General features: G+C 46.4%; 1 protein-coding gene across 3 annotated transcripts in view; it reads right to left on the reverse strand.

The window, feature by feature from the left end:
* Nucleotides 1-22,473, reverse strand: part of JMJD1C (jumonji domain containing 1C) — a 278,879-nt gene that overhangs the window by 59,176 nt on the left and 197,230 nt on the right. The window lies entirely within an intron of this gene.

The raw sequence follows: 22,473 nt of genomic DNA on the forward strand, positions 1-22,473 counted from the left end.
CCTTCTTCTTCACTATGCCTGTACAGATAGCTGTCAATCACAGGTAGGACCGCCCACTGGACTTCTATGTCCAAACATCAGGAATTTCAATAAACAAAATACAAGTTTTACTGAATCTTGCCCTACAACCCTATTTATCAGACCTGGGCAAAGGATCGAGACAGTCTGGAAAACAGAGGCTCATGGGTGGCACCATGCCCACCCACTCCTGCCACTTCCTCCACCAATCAGCGTGTGAAACAGCTGAGGCAATTACGTCATTTAATAGTGTCAGCTGCTTACTGCTGAGAGTCAGCGCACCTGAGAGAGGAACAGAAGCAGAGTGCCAGAGCAACAGGACTGAGGTTAGCATGTGGTGTTCTTTTTTTTTTTTTTTTCATGTGCATGGGATGTTTGGGTGGACATGGGGAGGCTATGGGGGGCCTCCATCCAGGACACGGGCAGGCTATGGGGGGGCCTCATCCAGGACACGGGCAGGCTATGGGGGGGCCTCATCCAGGACACGGGCAGGCTATGGGGGGGCCTCATCCAGGACACGGGCAGGCTATGGGGGGGCCTCATCCAGGACACGGGCAGGCTATGGGGGGGCCTCATCCAGGACACGGGCAGGCTATGGGGGGGCCTCATCCAGGACACGGGCAGGCTATGGGGGGGCCTCATCCAGGACACGGGCAGGCTATGGGGGGCCTCATCCAGGACACGGGCAGGCTATGGGGGGGCCTCATCCAGGACACGGGCAGGCTATGGGGGGGTCCTCATCCAGGACACGGGCAGGCTATGGGGGGGTCCTCATCCAGGACACGGGCAGGCTATGGGGGGGTCCTCATCCAGGACACGGGCAGGCTATGGGGGGGCCTCATCCAGGACACGGGCAGGCTATGGGGGGCCTCATCCAGGACATAGGGAGGCCATGGGGGTCTCATGCTGTATATGGGGGAGGCTGTGTGGGGCTCATGCTGTATATAGGGAGGCTGTGTAGGGGCTCATATGATATACAGAATGGGCTGTACTCTGGTTCAAGCAATATATAGGGGGATATCAGCATGCTTAATTCTGCTCAATATTAAGTGATACAATTAATATAATTATCAATAATATAATAATTATAATGTATTGATATTAATAGTGAGCAGAATTAATTTCAGCCCATTGGTTCGGCCCTCCATAACAGTCACGGTCTGTCATGTGGCCCCTCGGGAAAATTAATTGCCCACCCTTCCTATATATCATTCTGCTCAACTCCTCTTTTTCTACCCCATCTTGTCCACAGATCAGACCGCATGAATAACATGACAGGCTCCGTTTAACGTTAAGACTACAATTAAAGGGTAACATTTCATACAAAATGTAAACTTTTAGCAACACAAAGAAAAGTTGGAAATTATTTCCACTGTGTGTAGAACATTTATAACCACGGAGAGCGCCAAGTCTGAATGAACACCCGGAAAATTTGAGAACAATTGTGTTCAAAAAAATCTTTGACCAATTACAGCACCAGGAAAATGGGTGAGAATTAACCAAATCTTCATATTTACATTGGAATCTCATCGCTGGTGACTGGAAATCTGAAGCAGGTTGATTTATGCTGCGGATTTCACTTTATACAATGTAAAGGGTTAAATGTGCGGAAGAACCAAAAGCATTTCCACAATGACATCACATCAAAAAATGCAAATTTGGTACATAACATCTACAAACACAAGGAGATCTAATATTAATGTGAGTGACCTATAGATAGAGATTATCTCTGTCCATACCCACACACTGCCGCTCTTACTATGGAGCGTCACTGCAGCCCCTTGCCATCGTGCGGAGGATGTGTATTTTCAGCATATTCCTTTACAGCTGCCGTGCCACCTGCCCGCTGATTCTGAGCTTACAGCTCCATCATAAAGGGACGCGCTATAATGGTCTTCTATTCCTTTAACAGGACTGCTTTTGTCTGAGGAGTCTGGCCTCTCCGAGCTGGCAGAATACTTGTAATGTTTCAGTGCCAACTGAATTCATTCCTCACTTAAAAGAGACGCTGCTTGTTCGGGGGGCGGCTAGCAGAAATGGGGAGCTTCTAATTTACAAGTCAATAGGAGGAGAGGAAAGAAAACACCTATGCATTGTAAGTGTTAGTCAGCGAAGTCCTCCATCTGATCTTTGTATAGCAGTGCATGAGTTATTTAACCCCATCCCCTCTATCCACCTTTTTTTTTAGGTCCTTTATATGGAACCAAACACATAAGGAGCCTCGGATACAGGTGCATTCACATTGGCCGACCCCATGGTCGTTTAAAGGCCTGTTTAGAGCACGCAATGATCTCATATACAACTGTTCTGTGGGACTAGATCATCACGTCCTCGGCGAGGCCATCTCCTCTTTACACAAGACTCCGTGCGGTCGAGGACAATGGTTTTCAAACAAGCTTACAAACCATTTCAGCCAACAAGCAAGCTTTTCTTTAGCCCATTTAGATAGTCCGGTTATCAGGAACGCTTGCTTCCCGTTAATCGGCCGGTGTAAATGTGTCCTGGGAGTGACATCTGAATATCGAGCCCTCCTTCCACTCACTTGAGTCTTTGCCGGGGAGGATCTGATTTTCAGCAGCTCTGTCTGGAAAGTTTCATACACAAGCTTGCAGATGTTGTAATATTCAGGCTCAGGGGGATCCACCGGCGTCACACATTGTCAAGCAAAACCCAATCATCACTTCTGCATAATGTTTTGTTCTATGAAGTGTTACAGGAAATCTGAGCACCAACGGAAAGTGGAGCTGGAGCTCCCACGCGTGGTGATCGGCCCACTGTAACCCTTATGTACCTACCAGCAGATCGGCTTCTAAACCGGCACACATCTAGATTATACTGGTAGCCAGCTCTATGGACTCGGCCCAAAAAGAAAGGCAAAAGAAGGCAATGATGAATATCTGCCATCTGCACAAGACCGTACTGAGCTTGTGAGGGAACCCGTGATGACGGCGCCTGAACATTCATTGATCACGTGCCATTCAGAGAAGACTGGTGACATGTTTCTCTGTTCACACTGAAAAAAACCAAAACCATTAACCCTGTGAGGATCAAGTGTTTACACTGTGGCACTATACTACAGTATCACATCTGTACACAGATGTGATTTGGCACGTGCATTTGTGACGTTTGCTCATGGTCCGGGTTGGGGACTACCACTGCTCACCAATGGGGCAAGGGTCATCCTGCACCAGGTAATATTACCAGTACTATGGATACTCAATGTTAATGAAGCTGCTCCCAAGCTAGAACATTGATAGTGGATGCCATAAAGAAGACAGCACGGTATATTGCACAGCATACGGCTCTATACAGCGGTGAACTCTGCTGACCCAGTAAGAGGAAGACCTTACCTGTGTAAGCTGACTTCAGCACACCCAGCGACGTCATGTAATAGAGGCAGCTGAAGGCGTCCAGCCCCACAGAAAACACTTAATGTAATTACTGTACAGGTCATGAAGTTCTTTGTTAATGTGTCACATGAAACTGGGTAACAGGTGAAAGGCGTACCTACAGTGCGGGCGGGCAGGATGTGCACCGTCTCCAGCAGGGTGTACACCAGGCCTCAGGACAGAAAGCGTGCAACATACACAGCCTGCACAGCTCACCTTCCAACCTGACAGTACAAGGCCGGCCGGCAGACCCGCAAAGCAACCGGCGGTGGCCTTTGAGGTTGGCAACATCTGAGGACGTCAGAGCCGTTAAACAACAATGTGTCTAAACCAATAGGCAGGCCCAGAAATACACCACAGGAAGGAAAAAGTCTCAGGAGGTTTAGTAGCAAAAGAGACTAACAAAAAGTAAAAAAAACAATGCTGATCACTGAGGTTTACTGGGTCCTAGAGACGTCTGCGTCTGACACCAATTGTAAAGGTTTCCCCAGGTGAGGAGATGACCTGTATCGTGTCAAGGACCCAAATAGAAGAGTCATCAAGTATAGCTTTTTTTTTTTGAGAAAGGGGGGATGCAAAAACAATCCTGGAAAGAGGCCAATGAAGAAAAGTGCGCTTTGCGCTTCAACAATCTGGCAAAGGAATGACCTACGGCCTTATGATGGTTCCTAGAAAAGATAGCAGTGAACCTTTACCGTGTCAGTCATTTACCGGTGGTGTAGACTACAAGCCTGTCATTCCTCAGTTATGGAGGCTCAGTAATGGAAGCGGACATTCCTCACAGAGCTTCATGCATAATGTGATCCTGTGAACACTCCATGGCGTGATATCTGCCTTCTGTACAGTGAAAGTCTGGTGAATGTCAACACGACAGCAGGTGCACCATGAACCCTCAAAACAAACTGATGGCCCGAGACAGCTGTGCGGCTTCACCGAGCCGACGCCTCAACTGTCAGCGTAACCACTGTTCAGTAACACCGACCACGAGACTGCTACAGGCAGAGCCTTCCAAACGAAGGGGGCAGCAACGCCTCACTAAAAGCAGTAGGGCACGACCCTGGCGAGAGGTCACCATAGGCTGGCATCACACTGCCTAAACTGGAGACCACGTCAAGGTTTCAGAGCAAAGTTCATGGAACTCAATAGAGAGGAGAGAAAAGCAACGTTCGATCTCAGAATTTTAATCAGAGCTGTGCCGTAAATAAGGGGTCTTAGAAATCTTATGCCCACGCTGTAAGGGTAACATGCAGCCTAAATTGACTGGAAATGCAGACATGAAGCCTGTAGCGCGCCAATTTCTGCTGCTGATTGCACAACTTGCATGTGCAGCAAATCCACAGTATTTCTACTGTGAAACCTGCAGTGGTTTTTGCACATTGAAATTTTCTCTATGGAGAACCAGTCTCCTCTCCCGACATGCCAATTTGAGGAACGATGCTCCAGAACTGTCCCCGCAAGAAGTTACCAACACCGATATGTTGGCACGGATGGCAGAGAACGTCTGCAGTGACTGCTACAATGCAGACAGATGACAGGTCGCGTGTTCTGCCTGATGACTACAGGTCTCCTTAAACTGAAGGAAAATCTGGATTGGTCTGCACTAGTGATTAGCGATATTCCGAGCCGCGACGATCATGGTTCTAGATTTAGTCTGGGCATTGTCCATAGTGACGTTACATCGTCACACTGCTACACAAAAATCTCTATAGAGACCCTGAAAAAAAATACAAAAACAGAAGGAAGTGGTGAACACCTAGGTAGGAAAATGTTAAAAATGCTCCTCTTGCACAAACATGCTTTGCTCAGTTTGAGTGCAGATAGCGACAGATCGGGTTCGTGTAACGTCTTCAGGCCGCTTTAGTTTGCGTGACAATTCACACAAGGCTTTTACGTGTTTTGCTTTTCTGACAAGTCCGCCAGCTCCTTACGCAGCCAGCACACAAGCAGAGGCATGCCATCACGTCAGTCATTACCGGTCAGTGACTCCAGAAGGTGGCTCCATCCCCGTACTAGCAGCACAGAGGATTAACGTAGTAAGAGAAAGGCAGGATGGCGAGGTCAACAACATCACAACTGGTTTTTCCACAACTAAAGTGGGCTAGTCAGTCAATAAAAGCGGCGCGCTTCGCGATTTACACAACGCGTGTGACGCTTAATATTTCACCAGGAAGTTTACAGAAGATTTGTGTAACTGGTTATCAGCTGGAAATACGAGGATAACACCAAGCAGGAATTCCACAGATATAGTTTACCCCTAAGCGGAGATTCTATTTAAAATGCACAGAACATTTTTAGAATATTTTATTATAACCATTTATATAAAAACATCCCAACAACTAAATCTAAAAGACGAAACATGGCTATTTTCATGATGGCCACTAGATGTCAACTCAACGGGAAGACCACACAAAAAAAAAAGAATCTCGCTTTACAGGATGATGAAAAACAGATGGTCAACCCATTTCGTCTACATGCACACAACCATTTACTCTTTTTTTTTTTTACCTCATCTGTCAAAAGTAGGCCGTTTCTATCCCATGTATCATCAGCTTTAAGAACTGAAAAGTGAAAACTAGCTGAACTTATTTTTATTTCATTGTCACTTACCAATGGTTAAAACACAGAAATTATCTAAGTATATGCAAATTTACCAATGCTTTCATAATTGCAATATAATGCCTACATAGGGCACTGTGTTCTCCTTTAAGGGAAATGCTTTCAGATGTTTATACCTTTATATATAGCTATGCGGCAAGAAAAAAACTACAGTTCTCATTTTGCCTTGACCACAAAAAATAAATCCCTTCCACCATGATAATATATGTAGATACGCAGAGTCCACCCATTTTAAAAAAAAAAAAAAAATACAGATGACTATTTATATGAAGGAGGTGACATAGGTGCACTAAGGAGAAGGGGTCACTAGGTTTGGTGGCCACTACACCATCAGAATCTTTTTACTGCCATGTTTATATACTATATGAAGAGCCCGGCGCTGCCCGGGCATAATAACTAACTAAGGTTAGTTATAACAAATTATAATGACTATATCTATCTATCTATCTATATATATATATATATATATATATATATATATATATATATATATATCTCTCTCTATATATATATATATATATATATATATATATATATATATATATATCTCTCTATATATATATATATATACACACACACACTATATATATGTATATATACACTCACTGGCCACTTTATTAGGTACACCTGTCCAACTGTGTGTTAAGACTTAATTTCTAATCAGCCAATCACATGGCGGCAACTCAGTGCATTTAGGCATGTAGACATGGTCAAGACAATCTCCTGCAGTTCAAACCGAGCATCAGTATGGGGAAGAAAGGTGATTTGAGTGCCTTTGAACGTGGCATGATTGTTGGTGCCAGAAGGGCTGGTCTGAGTATTTCAGAAACTGCTGATCTACTGGGATTTTCACGCACAACCATCTCTAGGGTTTACAGAGAATGGTCCGAAAAAGAAAAAAAATCCAGTGAGCGGCAGTTCTGTGGCCGGAAATGCCTTGTTGATGCCAGAGGTCAGAGGAGAATGGGCAGACTGGTTCGAGCTGATAGAAAGGCAACAGTGACTCAAATTGCCACCCGTTACAACCAAGGTAGGCAGAAGAGCATCTCTGAACGCACAGTGCGTCGAACTTTGAGGCAGATGGGCTACAGCAGCAGAAGACCACACTGGGTACCACTCCTCTCAGCTAAGAACAGGAAACTGAGGCTACAATTTGCACAAGCTCATCGAAATTGGACAGTAGAAGATTGGAAAAACGTTGCCTGGTCTGATGAGTCTCGATTTCTGCTGCGACATTCGGATGGTAGGGTCAGAATTTGGCGTAAACAACATGAAAGCATGGATCCATCCTGCCTTGTATCAACGGTTCAGGCTGGTGGTGGTGGTGTCATGGTGTGGGGAATTTTTTCTTGGCACTCTTTGGGCCCCTTGGTACCAATTGAGCATCGTTGCAACGCCACAGCCTACCTGAGTATTGTTGCTGACCATGTCCATCCCTTTATGACCACAATGTACCCAACATCTGATGGCTACTTTCAGCAGGATAATGCGCCATGTCATAAAGCTCGAATCATCTCAGATTGGTTTCTTGAACATGACAATGAGTTCACTGTACTCAAATGGCCTCCTCAGTCACCAGATCTCAATCCAATAGAGCATCTTTGGGATGTGGTGGAACGGGAGATTCGCATCAGGGATGTGCAGCCGACAAATCTGCGCCAACTGTGTGATGCCATCATGTCAATATGGTCCAAAATCTCTGAGGAATGCTTCCAGCACCTTGTTGAATCTCTGCCACGAAGAATTGAGGCAGTTCTGAAGGCAAAAGGGGGTCCAACCCGTTACTAGCATGGTGTACCTAATAAAGTGGCCAGTGAGTGTATATATATATATATATATATATATATATATATATATATATATATATATATATATACACACACACACACACACACACACAATATATATACAGTGGGGCAAAAAAGTATTTAGTCAGTCAGCAATAGTGCAAGTTCCACCACTTAAAAAGATGAGAGGCGTCTGTAATTTACATCATAGGTAGACCTCAACTATGGGAGACAAACTGAGAAAAAAAAATCCAGAAAATCACATTGTCTGTTTTTTTTTCCTTTTATTTGCATATTATGGTGGAAAATAAGTATTTGGTCAGAAACAAAATTTCATCTCAATACTTTGTGATATATCCTTTGTTGGCAATGACAGAGGTCAAACGTTTTCTGTAAGTCTTCACAAGGTTGCCACACACTGTTGTTGGTATGTTGGCCCATTGCTCCATGCAGATCTCCTCTAGAGCAGTGATGTTTTTGGCTTTTCGCTTGGCAACACGGACTTTCAACTCCCTCCAAAGGTTTTCTATAGGGTTGAGATCTGGAGACTGGCTAGGCCACTCCAGGACCTTGAAATGCTTCTTACGAAGCCACTCCTTCGTTGCCCTGGCGGTGTGCTTTGGATCATTGTCATGTTGAAAGACCCAGCCACGTTTCATCATCAATGCCCTTGCTGATGGAAGGAGGTTTGCACTCAAAATCTCACGATACATGGCCCCATTCATTCTTTCATGTACCCGGATCAGTCGTCCTGGCCCCTTTGCAGAGAAACAGCCCCAAAGCATGATGTTTCCACCACCATGCTTTACAGTAGGTATGGTGTTTGATAGATGCAACTCAGTATTCTTTTTCCTCCAAACACGACAAGTTGTGTTTCTACCAAACAGTTCCAGTTTGGTTTCATCAGACCATAGGACATTCTCCCAAAACTCCTCTGGATCATCCAAATGCTCTCTAGCAAACTTCAGACGGGCCCGGACATGTACAGGCTTAAGCAGTGGGACACGTCTGGCACTGCAGGATCTGAGTCCATGGTGGCGTAGTGTGTTACTTATGGTAGGCCTTGTTACATTGGTCCCAGCTCTCTGCAGTTCATTCACTAGGTCCCCCCGCGTGGTTCTGGGATTTTTGCTCACCGTTCTTGTGATCATTCTGACCCCACGGGGTGGGATTTTGCGTGGAGCACCAGATCGAGGGAGATTATCAGTGGTCTTGTATGTCTTCCATTTTCTAATTATTGCTCCCACAGTTGATTTCTTCACTCCAAGCTGGTTGGCTATTGCAGATTCAGTCTTCCCAGCCTGGTGCAGGGCTACAATTTTGTTTCTGGTGTCCTTTGACAGCTCTTTGGTCTTCACCATAGTGGAGTTTGGAGTCAGACTGTTTGAGGGTGTGCACAGGTGTCTTTTTATACTGATAACAAGTTTAAACAGGTGCCATTACTACAGGTAATGAGTGGAGGAAAGAGGAGCCTCTTAAAGAAGAAGTTACAGGTCTGTGAGAGCCAGAAATCTTGATTGCTTGTTTCTGACCAAATACTTATTTTCCACCATAATATGCAAATAAAAGGGAAAAAAAACAGACAATGTGATTTTCTGGATTTTTTTTCTCAGTTTGTCTCCCATAGTTGAGGTCTACCTATGATGTAAATTACAGACGCCTCTCATCTTTTTAAGTGGTGGAACTTGCACTATTGCTGACTGACTAAATACTTTTTTGCCCCACTGTATGTGTATATATATATATATATATATATATATATATATATATATATATATATATATATATACACACACATACACATACACACGATATATATATATATCTATATATCTAAAGCTGAGTGTAGAGCCCCGCCCACTCCGCATAGCCACATTCACTATAATATCCCACATCATCCCGTCAGAGCCACCGGACTACTACCCCTAATATCCCACGTCATCCCGTCACAACCGCCGGACTACTGCAACTAATATCCCACATCATCCCGTCAGAGCCACCAGAATACTACCCCTAATATCCCACATCAGCCATAGCCACTAGACAGCTACCACTAGTATCCCACATCATCCCGTCACAGCCACCAACCTACTCCCCCTACTCCTCCATCATCCCGTCAGCCAGAGCTACTGGACTACTACCCCTAAAATCCCACATCATCCCGTCACCCAGAGCCACTGGACAACTACCCCCAATATCCCACATCATCCCATCAGCCAGAGCCACCGGACTACTACCCCTAATATCCCACATCATCCCATCAGCCAGAGCCACCGGACTACTACCCCTAATATCCCACGTTATCCCATCACATCCGCCAGACTACTACCACTAATATCCCACATCATCCTGTCAGAGCCACCAGACTACTACCCCTAATATCCCACAGCAGCCATAGCCACTGGACAGCTACCACTAATATCCCACATCATCCTGTCACAGCCACCGACCTACTCCCCCTACTCCTCCATCATCCGTCAGCCAGAGCTACTGGACTACTACCCCTAAAATCCCACATCATCCCATCAGCCAGAGCCACCGGACAACTAACCCTAATATCCCACATCATCCCATCAGCCAGAGCCACCGGACTACTACCCCTAATATCCCACATCATCCCGTCACAGCAACCGACCTACTCCCCCCAATTTCCCACATCATCCCGTCACAGCCACCGACCTACTCCCCCTAAAATCCCACATCATCCCGTCAGAGCCACCAGACTACTACCCCTAAAATCCCCCATCAGCCATAGCCACTGGACAGCTACCACTAATATCATCCCGTCACAGCCACCGGACTACTACCCCTAATATCCCACATCATCCCATCAGCCAAAGCCACCGGACAACTACCCCTAATATCCCACATCACCCCGTCACAGCCACCGACTTACTCCCCCTAATATCCCACATCATCCCGTCACAGCCACCGACCTACTCCCCCTAAAATCCCACATCATCCCATCAGCCAGACCCCCGGACTACTATCCCTAATATCCCACAAAATCCAGTCAGCCAGAGCCACAGGACAACTACCCCTAATATCCCACATCATCCCATCAGCCACAGCCACCGGACTACTATCCCTAATATCCCACAAAATCCAGTCAGCCAGAGCCACCGGACAACTACCCCTAATATACCACATCATCCCATCAGCCACAGCCACCGGACTACTATCCCTAATATCCCACAAAATCCAGTCAGCCAGAGCCACCGGACTACTACCCCTAATATCCCACATCATCCAGTCAGCCTGGGGTCAGAACCAGAGCGCTGAGTGCAATGGTCCTAACTTCCATAGTGGGGATCCCTTTAAGAGAGGCCTGGGGTCAAAACCAAAGCGCTGCATGGATTTGCCCTAACTTCCTTACCAATGATCCCTTTAATAGAAGCCTGGGGTCAGAATCAGAGCGCTGAGGGATTTACCCTAACTCCCATACCGGAGATCCCTTTAAGAGGGAAGATGTGCCTATGGGGATGGAGGATGCGTGATGGGGATATGGGCACGGGAGGGGGTGTGTGCTCTCTGCTCCTTTCTGGAGGGCAGACAATGGCTGGGAGCTTATGTTCGCAGGGATGCTAGATTTCTCCCACCATGTCAGTGTCTGCTGAGGTGTTGTCGAGTTGGAAAAACTGCTGCTCATAGCAACCAATCACAGCTCAGCTTCTTTTAAACATCTCTGGTGAATTGAAAGATGCTTCGTGATTGGTTGGTGACACACACACATTCAAATATATATATATATACTCCCTTATCATGAGCGCAAACATATAGGTTTGTAAGGAGTGAATGTTGGTAGGTTTACTGCCATCAAAGGAACTTTCATGGGGTGAGATAGAACAACTCAAAAGGTTGCATAGGTGGAAACATTTACATTATTGTCTCAAGTTAATCCTCATTTCTTCTGCATTATAGACTCTCAAGCATAAAACATAAAAGAAAACCACTAGCAACATTTTTACTTTTTTACTGTTTTGACTACTGGAAAAATACAGAAACACCAAAAATAAATTATAAAAAAATATATAATTCACTGAAAAACAAGGTGCATGGCCCTTTAAAGATTCAGCACTCCTGACAAACCCTTGATTCCTTCCCTTCGCCCTCCCTCCCTCCTCCCAGTACTTGTTCTAGGAACAGTGAGAGGGGTACATAAATAAATGAATACCGACCAGTGTTTTATGAAACATGACTAGGGCTTGGGTGGAATGACTAGAAGTTCCCAGCAGATGTCTGGCCTGGAATCAGGATTCTGAGCACACACTTAGAACATTTCAACTGCAGCTACTACACACATCTATTCCAAATCATTCCAGCTGCTGGGGGAGGTGCTCTCACACAGCTCCGCGGGAGGCTAAAAACAGACCCCATGGATGCCAGGCCACATGACATAGGTATTTGCGACTAATCAACCCATACACCTCGCTGTATGGTAATAGTGCACTGAGGGCAAGGTCACTGAATGGGCAAGACCGACTGTGGCGAGCTCCAGAAACACGTGTGAAATAGGTCATAATTGTATAGAACATTATACAGGCGTTCGTTTATCCTTTAAACAAACTTTCTCCCCCCCAGCCATCCCCTCTCACGCAACCCCACCCCCAGCCATCCCCTCTCCCGCAACCCCACCCTCAGCCATCCCCTCTCCCAAAAAAACCCCAAACCATCCCCTCTCCTGAAAACTCCCCCAAGCCATCTCCTCTCCTGCAAAATCCCCCAAGCCATCCTCACGTGCAATGTAAGTCAGCAATGTAAGTCAGCATCTGCCTCGATGTAATGACATGCAGCTGCATTTTATCCCTTGGGCTTCAACACTGCACATGCCGGGAAGCACATCTTACTGCACTGCATGTGACTGGTAAGCACAAGGCAGAAGACCATCCACAAAACTTGGAGGAAGCTGGAAGACACAATGTGTCCTGTGAGATATTAATCAAGCCTGGAAGGGAGAGTTTACAGACTGGTCTGTACGTCTCTTAGATAGCAGCACCGCCCTCTTGACTCTTCCACAGTAATTGCATATAGTCAATAACATCTTCAAAGTGGAGCTTAAACATAGATTTTATCCATGGTTACCTTTAGAGCCCTATTTCTTACATAATGGCTGTTTAGGGACCTAAAATCCTGTGACTTGCTATTTTGTTAGAGGCTGGAGAATGGGGGATGTGGTCCTGTACCGGGTACAGCGGTTCACATGGCCAAGTTGTTGAAAAAAATGTAAACAAAGTAGTGAACCTGGGGGCATCAAGAACTCTGCATCTCCTACATTGTTCTGACTGTAGTGGGTCCCAGAGGTCAGGCCTTTAGTCGAATAAAAACCTAACTGAAAGATAAGCCATCAATATTAGGCTGCGGTCACATTTCGGACACACTCTCTGGCCGACATGTGACTGCAAAGCTAGTGAAATCCGCATCAACAAGTATTGTGCATGGTTTGAAGCTACGTTAAAGGGCTTTTTTCTTTTTGGGAAAAATCGCTTTCTCGGCTGCAATTGGCTTAAAAAAAAAAAATCCTTTTCACCCTAATTTGGTCTCCGCCGCTGCAACCCATGTCCGCAGCAATGACGTCATGTCGACCGGGCTGCAACCGATCACTAAGCTCAGCAGCTCTGGCCGATCAGCTGGCACAAGCCACTCAGCCACTGAGCTCATTGATTGGCTGCAGCGCTGTCACCATGATGCAGAGAGCAGCTGGGAAGACTGCGATCAGGACATGCAGAGAGTAAAACAAAGTTTGTATTTTTAAAATAAAGCACCCAGGGTACAGGCAGGGTTTTTCCAAAACCCTTTTAACAATTAAAGTGCTTAATTGCTGTTCAGCGTCCATGCACATGGGCTGCAATGTGTTAACAAAAAGGTTTTACCTAGATTTTTCCCCACAGATATAGTAGGAACACAAGAAATAAAAACCCAACCAAAATGGCTTCATATTGTTTTCTTAAAATCTGAACATACATATGGGGGATAAAAAAATCGCCAATTAGAAATTAAGATTTGCTACATTCTGCTCGGACCCAATATTGCTAGTGACAGGTTCAGACTATGAACAGCACTTTAAAGCCCTTCTCGTCATCCACTTCTTGGGACTGTCACATGAGACCAGCCTCAATGAGATGTACACCGATCCCACAAGCCTCCATTAACATGATGCGGCAGCACCTGCTTCCAGTGTCGTATATCACTCCAGATGCCATAGCCATGTCTGTGCCCTAGAAGGCTGAGGACGCACACAGACCACACATACCAAGAAGGAAAGTCGCAGAGGAGGCAGATCTGGTTTTGTGGCTGATGGAGGGGGTTGGGGGTCAAGGAACATTCGCTTGGGTAACGCAACGCTGCTCCTTTTCCTAGGTAAAGATTGTTGACTCAACAGTCAGATTCACAATTAATTTTTACCTAGGGGCGGCACACGTGGTCTTAGGAGGTGAAGGTACAGCACAGCGCTCGCGGAGCCTTGTGCTTACCATGCTTTATGCCATTACAAGACGGCAGCACTGCAATTCATGCAGCGGCAGGGGAATTCAGAAGATATTCACAGCAGCCTGTCTTATAGATCACCTCCTTGGTGAATCTTTAAAGGATATGGGGCGATGGAGTTTTGTTTTTTGGTCTTTTTAACTTAAATATTTTTGTATTTGGGTCTCATTAAAAATGTGCACTGTTTACTTTTTATAGCCTCTGTGTCAAGGGCCCATCACTCTAAGCGATATCGCTAGCAATATCACTATAACGTCAATGGTTTTGTGACATAGCAGCGATATTGCTAGCGATACCGCTATGTGTGATACTTACCTCCGACCGGCTCCCCCGCTGGTTATCGCTGATCGCGTGAGAACGGCCTGGGCAGTTTCTCGTTGTCAGCTTCCTGCTGTGGTGACGAGTGGACGCGGGCGGGAGGACGTCAGGATCGCCTCGTCTGACAGGTAAGTAGCGACCGCTGCGATGTCGCTGGTGAGATCTGCCTGTTTGGCAGCTCACTAGCGACCACTGAGCGGTGCACCAGCGATCCTGACCGGGTCATATCGTTGTCGGGATCGCTGGTGCATCGCTAAGTGGTCGCTAGTGAGCTGCAAAACAGGCAGATCTCACCAGCGACATAGCAGCGGTCGGGGGTCGCTACTTACCTGTCAGACGAGGTGATGAAGACGTCCTCCCGCCTGCGTCCACGCGACGCTCATCGGCGCCACAGGAAGCTGACGACGAGAAACGGTCCAGGACATTCTCGCGCGATCAGCGATAACCAGCGGGGGAGCCGGTCGGAGGTAAGTATCACACATAGCGGTATCGCTAGCAATATCGCTGCTGCCTCACAAAACCAGTGACGTTATAGCAATATTGCTAGCGATATCGCTTAGTGTGACGGGCCCTTTAGCTGCAGAACAAGTTAACCGAGAACAAGGTCAGCGAGCTCCTAACCCTAAGGTGCCCATATACTTTAGATGCTGGTTCAGCCAAAATGCTCTCTCCCAGCCTACCAGACCTATAAGCTTGGAAAAGTGATCAGGTGTTATCAGTGGTGGGGGGAGAGATAAGCCGCTGCCAGACACCCCTGTGACATCTCATCTCTCCAGAGAACAAAAAGGATCAGGCATTGAAATTCAACATGCCCAATCCTTCTTTGCCCCTGACAGCAGCAAATGACAGAGGCCTGGATTAGATCGTTGACCAATCCCACCAAACTCTAGGTGGATCTTTAGGTTCAGTGGGTAGCACCTGCAGGATGGGGTCACGAATGCTGATCCGACCCAGGTCTATAGCTGTCACGATACTAGTGGATACAACTGGACACCAGTGGCTAGGTCAAAGAGACTACAGACACAGTGGGTTGCGCAAGCAATATTGTATTAATGATCTGAATGCAATATAGCATATAAGTCCAGATAAATGTTCAGTCAATATGATAGCAGAGCTGATACTCTGCGACACAGCATGCAAAGTCACTGAGCAATGCGGGCACAAGACACAGACTCTTGCAGAGCGGAGGAACACACTAGCTGGCTGGAGTTCTTACTTCACCGCAGGTGTAGTCAGGCAGAGGTTCCTGAAGTCAAGTGTTCAGCAATCACTCGGTCAGCAGGCAGGGATCCAGACGTGCAGGTTGGCAGAGGACTCCGCCGTTAAGAGAGGACCAACAGGGATAGTAAGTCCAGGCTTGGGACTGCAGAGGCACAAAGTCCAATACATAATACACAAGCAATGAATCAGAGCAGGTGCTGGCTTTATATACAGCTTTGGCAGGAAGCAAGATGGCCGACGTGGAAACATCAAGATCCATGTTAACTAAGGGCAAGTCTAAGGGCAAGAGAAACAGATTCCAGGACTAGATACTGACATTACTCCCACCTCAAGAACGGCCTCCGGACGACCCTAAACCAGGCTTGCCAGGGTACCTTTGATGGAACTGCTCAATCAGTCGGGAGGCGTTAATATTATCCACGGGTTCCCAGGAATTCTCCTCTGAGGAATAGCCTTGCCATTTAATCAAATACTGCAGTCGATTTCTGTAGATTCTTGAATCCAGAATCCTCTCAACGATGAACTGCTCTTGACCATCCACAAGAACGGGATCGGGAGGAGGAGATGAACGTCCTGGAAAAGGATTTGGTACTACAGTCTTTAGTAGGGAAGTATGAAAGATAGGATGTATCTTCAGTGTTCTTGGGAGTTTTAAGCGACATGCAACAGCACCTACCAGACCACTGATCCTATAAGGACCAATGTACTTCTGTCCCAACTTAGGGGAAGGGATCTTCATCTTTAAATTCTTCGTAGATAACCAGACTAAATCTCCTACCTTAAATGTTGGTGTTGGTTTGCGAAATCTGTCAGCTGCATTCTTGTACCTCTCTTGTGCGGAACCCAAAGTCTCTTTCAGAAGTTCAAGGTTCTGTTGAAGTGAAGAGATCCTGTCGGCAACTGCTGGTAAAGATGTATCTACCGGTAATCTGGGAAGAATGCTAGGGTGATATCCCAGGTTAGCGTAGAATGGAGACTGTTTGGTGGAGGCACTCTGGGAGTTGCTATAAGAGAATTCGGCCAAGGGGAGTAGCCTTACCCAATCATCTTGCAAATGGCAAACATAGCAGCGAAGGTATTGCTCTAGTGTTTGGTTGGTACGTTCTGTCTGCCCGTTGGACTGTGGGTGGAAAGCAGAAGATAAGTTAACTTCTATGCCTAATGCTGAACAAAAGCTTCGCCAAAACTTTGAAGTAAATTGAACTCCACGGTCAGAAACAACTTCATCCGGAACCCCGTGCAGGCGAAAGATGTTCTGGATAATTAGGTCAGCAGTGTCCTTCGCAGAGGGTAAACCGGAAAAAGGGATGAAATGGGCCGCCTTGGTCAGGCGATCGACCACCACTAAAATCGTACTCTTTCCCTCAGAAAGGGGCAGTTCTACAATAAAGTCCATAGAAATGGATCCCCACGGGCGAGACGGCACCGGCAAAGGCTGTAACAGACCAGTAGGGGAGGCACGTGGAACCTTGAATTTGGCACATACCTCACAAGATGAAACGTACTTCTGGACATCCTTCCGAAAACCTGGCCACAAGAAGCGAGATAAGAATTCTTGAGTCTTCTGAATTCCTCTGTGCCCTGCAACCTTGGAATCATGAACCAATCTCAACACTCTTAACCTCACGGCTTCAGGAATGTAGAGGCGCCGTTCCCGGGTCCAAACTCCATTCCTAAAAAGAAGGCTTACCTCATCAGATGGCTGAGACAGGAAAAGATCAGAGTTGTAAGCTTCTTTGATGACCTGCAGCAAATCTTTTTTTCTGAATGACTCCTACAAAATTGCAATCAGAAAGTATGGTCTTAGGTGGAGCATCTGGAACAGCGTCAGTGGAGAACATCCGGGATAGAGCATCTTCTTTTCCATTGCGAGAACCTGGTCTATAAGAGATTGTAAAATTGAATTGATTAAGGAAAAGACTCCAGCGGGCCTGCCGTGGGGTCAGGCATCTTGCTGACCTGATGAACTCAAGGTTGCGGTGATCCGTGAGGACCACGATCGGCTGTGAGGCTCCTTGCAGAAGATGTCTCCACTCCTTGAAGGCGGCGATGATAGCCAGTAATTCTTTATTTCCTACATCGTAGTTCTTTTCGGCAGGAGACAGTCGCTTGGAAAGAAAAGCACAAGGATGAAGTAAATTCTTCTCACCTGTTCTTTGGGACAGTATAGCCCCGGTGGCACAGTTTGAGGCATCCACTTCAATAATGAAGGCGAGTTCCAGGTCAGGGTGGATCAGTACTGGTGCTGACGTGAACTTGGTCTTGAGCCGAGAGAATGCTTCTTGGGCTTGAAGGGACCAAATAAATGCTGTCTTCTTCTGTGTCAACCGGGTGATGGGCGAGACGATGTCAGAGAAGTTCTTGATGAAACGTCTGTTGAAGTTAGCAAACCCGATGAAACGTTGGACCTCCTTGACGTTCTTGGGGATTGGCCACTCCTGAATTGCCTTGATCTTGCTGTTATTCATACTCAGACCTTGTGGAGAAATTACATAACCTAAGAATTGAATCTCCGACTTGTGAAATTCGCATTTCCCCAGCTTGATGTACAGCTGGTGTTCCCTCAACCGCTGCAAGACAGTCTTGACATGTTGCTGATGTTCCTCCATGGAGCTAGAAAAAAATCAGAATGTCATCCAAATAGATTACGACAAAAATATCAAGAATGTCTCTGAAAATATCATTTACGAGATGTTGGAACGTTGCTGGGGCATTGCAAAGTCCAAATGGCATGACCAAATACTCAAAGTGTCCATATCGAGACCTAAATGCTGTTTTCCATTCATCTCCAGGTCTTATACGGACTAGATTGTATGCCCCGCGTAGGTCCAATTTTGAAAAGACCTTGGCCTGACGAACTCTCTCGAGAAGCTCCGGAATTAATGGCAGGGGGTAGCGGTTCTTGATGGTTACCTTGTTAATTTCCCGGTAATCAACACAGAGTCTGAGGGATCCATCCTTCTTTTTAACGAAAAAGATGGGTGCACCGGCTGGAGAGGATGAGGGGCGTATAAACCCCTTAGACAGGTTCTCGTCGATATATTCTTTGAGAGTCTTGAGCTCAGGACCGGACAATGGATAAATATTACCAAAAGGAATGGTAGCAGCAGGCAGAAGCTCGATTGGGCAGTCATAAGAGTGGTGTGGTGGTAATTTATCTGCATTCTTTTTATCGCACACGTCCGAAAATTCTTTATAAACTGCCGGTAACTCTAGGTCCGATGATGGGTTGGCCAGAGATGGATCAGTCGATTTCTCAGAAGTTAACTCTTTAGCTGGGAAGCGCAATCTCTTAGTCTCCCAGTCAATGATGGGATTTTGAGCCTGCAACCAGGGTAAACCCAAGATAATAGGGAAATGTGGAGAAGAAATCAGAAGGAAGGGCAATTTCTCCTGGTGATCATCTCCCATGAGGACCTTCAGTGGTTCAGTCTGCTGGTCTACGGGCCCCGAGGTCAAAGGGGACCCATCCACAGTCTCCATCAGAATTGAAGACACTCTTCTCTGTGATCGGATTCCATATTCCCTAGCAAAAGAAGTGTCCATGAAGTTACCGCTAGCCCCAGAGTCTATCATGGCGGAACTGTTCACCCAACGGGAGTCAATCCAGATCTTGATAGGAAGGTAACAATGTGAATCTTTTTTCTTATTGCAAGGGTATGAAACTGCAGAAGATAGAATAACAGCATTAATGGGTAGTATCGTTTCGGATGTAACAGAGTTCATATCTGAAAAGTCATAATCAGGAGCGGTTGCTGCAATTTCGGGTGGCCCTGATTCGGAAGTCATGGAGTATGATTCAGAGAAGTCGCGTTCTATCACGGCTGCGGTTGTTCTGCGAGAACGATTGGGGCAGTTGATAATAAAATGTCCTGACTTCCCACAGTAAAAACAAATTCTCCTTGAAGCGAAATTCCTTCCGTTCGTCACTTACTCGACTTCGTAGGGAATTTACCTGCATCGGCTCAGGTGTGGACTCCTGAGGACTTGGGTCCGGAATCTCCTTAGGAAGGAAAGGAAGAAGCGATTTATTGCTGCGGTTCATCTCAGACCACCTTTCTAGTTTTCGTTCGGAGATGCGAGCGTCTAGGCGAATACAGTGATTGATGAAATCACCTAGAGCAGTGGGAGCCTCCGCACGTGCAAGCTCGTCCTTGATGGAACTGGACAACCCCTTCTTAAATATAGAGTACTTCGCTGCACTATTCCAGGTGGTGTCCTGAGCCCTCCTAAAATCCATAGCATACTCAGTCACTGGGCGTTTACCTTGACGCAAATTCAGCAGGGCCGTCTCAGCTGTAAGGCCAGGGTTCGGATCGTCAAACATCTGCCCCATGGCGGCGATAAACATATTGAAGTCATTCAGACATGCATCCTGTGATTCTATCAGAGGGTTTGCCCAGGCAAGGGCCTTATTAGTCAGCAACATGATGATAGTCAATACTTTGGATCGGTCTGTAGGAAACTGTGTGACATGTGCAGCAAAGAATAAACGACACTGGTTCAGAAACCCACGGTACTTGTCTCGGTCGCCACCAAACCTAAATGGCGGTAGTTTGGGGATGGTAGGAACAGAAGCCTGAGATTGTGCCTCCAGAGCCGCAACTCGGCCACGCAATTCCTGAAGGGTCTGACTGAGTACTTGTATATCATATTTAGTCTGCCCCTCTAGGCCTTCTATTCTGCTCTTCCATGTCTGCACTTCAGCGTGTACAGTGGCAGTGATATTATTTAGCTTCTTAACACGCACTTCTAAAGTCTCTGACCCAGCGGCATCCATTTTTAAGGCTTGTGTATCCTGTCACGATACTAGTGGATACAACTGGACACCAGTGGCTAGGTCAAAGAGACTACAGACACAGTGGGTTGCGCAAGCAATATTGTATTAATGATCTGAATGCAATATAGCATATAAGTCCAGATAAATGTTCAGTCAATATGATAGCAGAGCTGATACTCTGCGACACAGCATGCAAAGTCACTGAGCAATGCGGGCACAAGACAGACTCTTGCAGAGCGGAGGAACACACTAGCTGGCTGGAGTTCTTACTTCACCGCAGGTGTAGTCAGGCAGAGGTTCCTGAAGTCAAGTGTTCAGCAATCACTCGGTCAGCAGGCAGGGATCCAGACGTGCAGGTTGGCAGAGGACTCCGCCGTTAAGAGAGGACCAACAGGGATAGTAAGTCCAGGCTTGGGACTGCAGAGGCACAAAGTCCAATACATAATACACAAGCAATGAATCAGAGCAGGTGCTGGCTTTATATACAGCTTTGGCAGGAAGCAAGATGGCCGACGTGGAAACATCAAGATCCATGTTAACTAAGGGCAAGTCTAAGGGCAAGAGAAACAGATTCCAGGACTAGATACTGACAATAGCTGTATGCAAAGCCCTAGTCACGTCCCATTGTGTGGCTATATCCACAGAATTCATATAAGTATAGGTGTCAAAGAATCCTGACCGCTGGCTTACAAGGCCCAATCATCATTGGTGATAAGTTTTTTTGTTTGTTTTTTACTGTGCCCATCTACACCAAAAGTAGAGTTGATAGATCACCTTCGTAACCTCCAGTCCGGTGGAGAAACCATTGCTGCATCTCAGACATTCCAGCCTTACATTAACAATGCAAGGGACCGTTTCATTCTTTCATGTAGGAATACCCAACACCGGTCACACCCCAGGTGTAGACTAGCCTTGTAACCAAATGTCACCGCACTGACAGCAACCGAAAACTTACTGCGCTCTTCATCACATAATTACAGGCGCTCAAAGCCTTTCATTAGAAGTGAAGTCATCAGGCACAGAAAGATTACCGTATATTTCTGATGAATAAACGGTTAAACCAAATAAAAAAAAATAATGCAGTAAGTAGTAATGTAAAAATGCCATGTAGCAAGAAGGAAACCCTGCTGCAGGGGCCTCAGTCATGTGCAATGTCGGCCGGGGGCCAAATGCTCGTGCTGTCACATGTTCTGTAGACTCCACTTTCACCCTTTACATTTAGCTTCTCATCCCGATTAATAATTAATGTCTCTTGCATCCACAGCCCTTCCCCCTCCTCAAGAGGATTATTCATTAATCTTTTAGTTTAAGGCTACAAGTGAGGACAGTGTGTACAACCATTAGTATGTATACAATGATACCGCCAAACACCGCACAAGGCAAAGCCTGCAGGACAGAGTCCACACTATAAAGTGCTCATATGTGATGGTTGCAGTGTATGTATCATCTGACTGGGATGATTTAGCGAATCCTGCTTTGAGCAAGGGGTTGGACCAGATGGCCCAGGAGGTCCCTTCCAACTCTACGATTCTATGATTCTATGTAGGGGTGTATAATACTCAAGAGGATTCCTCCGACATAGACCACCGTATACATCGACTGCAGGCACAGAGGTGATAGATGCATACGGATGTATACTGGTCCGACGGCAGCCAAAAGGAAATGGATTTACCCTCAGTCGGGAAAATGCGTTATAAGGGTACAACTGACGTCTATACGGGGACGTACCTGGCCCACTCTGCACCCAAAAATGGACTTGCTATCAGGGCTGTGGAGTGGGAGTCATGGATATTGAGGAGTCGGAGGTTTGGCTTACTGACTCCACAGTCCTGGTACGAGGAAGTCGGAGTCGTAGAGTCGG

The sequence above is a fragment of the Dendrobates tinctorius genome, unplaced genomic scaffold, assembly GCF_039654945.1.
Source record: "Dendrobates tinctorius isolate UK_male_01 unplaced genomic scaffold, ASM3965494v1 ptg000156l, whole genome shotgun sequence".
NCBI lineage: Eukaryota > Metazoa > Chordata > Amphibia > Anura > Dendrobatidae > Dendrobates > Dendrobates tinctorius.